This window comes from Loa loa, assembly GCF_000183805.2.
Source record: "Loa loa unplaced genomic scaffold supercont3.275, whole genome shotgun sequence".
Lineage (NCBI taxonomy): Eukaryota > Metazoa > Nematoda > Chromadorea > Rhabditida > Onchocercidae > Loa > Loa loa.
In genome coordinates, this window is record NW_018108455.1 from 40,066 (window position 1) to 42,057 (window position 1,992).

A 1,992-nucleotide genomic window follows, 5' to 3' on the forward strand; every position below is an offset into this window, starting at 1 on the left:
GAGTTATTCATTATATTTTATTAAACTAACAAATAATGCCAAATTAATAATACTTTGCAAGTAATACCAAATTTGTTTTTAATCAAAATAAAATTATTAAAAGAATTAATAATTTATCAATTAGACCAAAAATGATAAAGTATTGTATATGTATGTAGTTATTGTAAAGTACAACTTTTTAATCAATTATGCAATACTTTTGCATGTTTTCTGCATGCTGCATGTTACTGCAATACATTAGCATGATATGAGATGGATGAGATTTGCAATATCATGCTATAATATATATTCTTAAATAAACATAGCCATATTATATATGATCCTATGGCTTATTTCTTGTCTTATTTTTATTGCTTGGCCAATCATTTATTATTTGTTCAGTATTTTATGGCTCTTTCAAGCTATAACTATTATGTTTTAGAGAGGAAGGAAAAATTTGAATGATTTTATTTTATGACTTCAAATGGGGTGTAAGATAACCATGACCAACAAGTGATTTGTATTGCTAGTCCATTTAGCCGATATAAACATAGCTAGCAAAATGTTTGATGAAGTAATCGATAGATTCAAGAAAGATTTGCATTTTAGGAAATTTTGTGAAAATGGGGACAATTTTTAAAAATAATTTGATGTAATGATCAAAATTATCGAATATTAGCAATGACCAATTGAATGACCAAAAATCATTGAATATTAGCAATGACCAGTTGAGAGTAATCAGTAATCAAAACGAATCCTTTTACAACTGAACAAACAAAATTTGAACAAAAGGAAATGTGACATTAACCATTTTATGGGTGATATTTTGGTATTTTAATATTTCGAGAAAATTGTCTCAAAAGTATAAATCACTAATTCTTAATATTTATTAAATAAGATTAAAAAAAATTTTTATATTTTCAAAATATCAATTGTTGTTGGATGGGATAAAATTTGTTTCGAAAAAAAAAGAAAGAAAATAATAATTTTCCGGAAAATTAAAATATTTCCGGAAAATTAAAGTAACAAATTCTTGTTTAAATCAATAAAATTTATTTGAGAAGAAAAAGACAATGATGTATCAATTCAATTCTTTTTCAGAATAATAAAATATATTCAAAAAATATTTCAATTTGGAATTTATTTTAGATTTATAAACGAAAAAAAAAGATTTACTCAGATAATAAAACACGAAACATATAAAGATAATAATGATAATTAATTAACAATCTAATATTAATTAATACAATAATGATGATAAATGAAGATGGACAAAAGGTATCAAATGTTGTATATATATGTGTGTATGTGTGTGTGTATGTATATGTATGTGTGTATGTGTATGTGTGTGTGCATGTGTGTGTATGTATGTGTGTGTATATGTGCACGTATATGTGTCTGTATGAGTGTGTGTATGTATGTATATATTTGGCGTGTATGTATATGTGTGTACATGTGTATATATATATATATGTGTGTACGTATGTATGTGTGTATATGTATGTATGTGTATATATTTGTGTATGTGTTATGTGTATGTGTGTGTGTGTATTTGTGTGCGTATGTGTGTGTGCATGTGTGTATGTATGTGTGTGTGTATGTGTACGTATGTGTGTGTGTGTCTGTATGTGTGTGTCTGTATATACATACATACGTATGTATGTGTATATTTGGCGTGTATGTATGTGTATGTACGTGTGTACATGTGTATATATATGTATATGTGTGTGTACGTATGTATGTATGTGTGTATATGTATGTGTATGTGTTTGTGTATGTGTATATGTGTGTATGTGTGTATGTGTATGTATGTGTGTGTATGTGATAATGATGAAATGCTTGCAAATGTTAATATTTGCCTATGTTTCTTTACTTTTGTTAAAATATTTTGATCCATTGCCATCGCAAATCCATTTGGTAGAAGGGAAAAGTCCGAAAAGGACAGAGAGTTGAATGAACCAAAGAAGTAGTATTTATCAAATGACAGAAAAATTTCCAGAAAAAAAAAAAAAA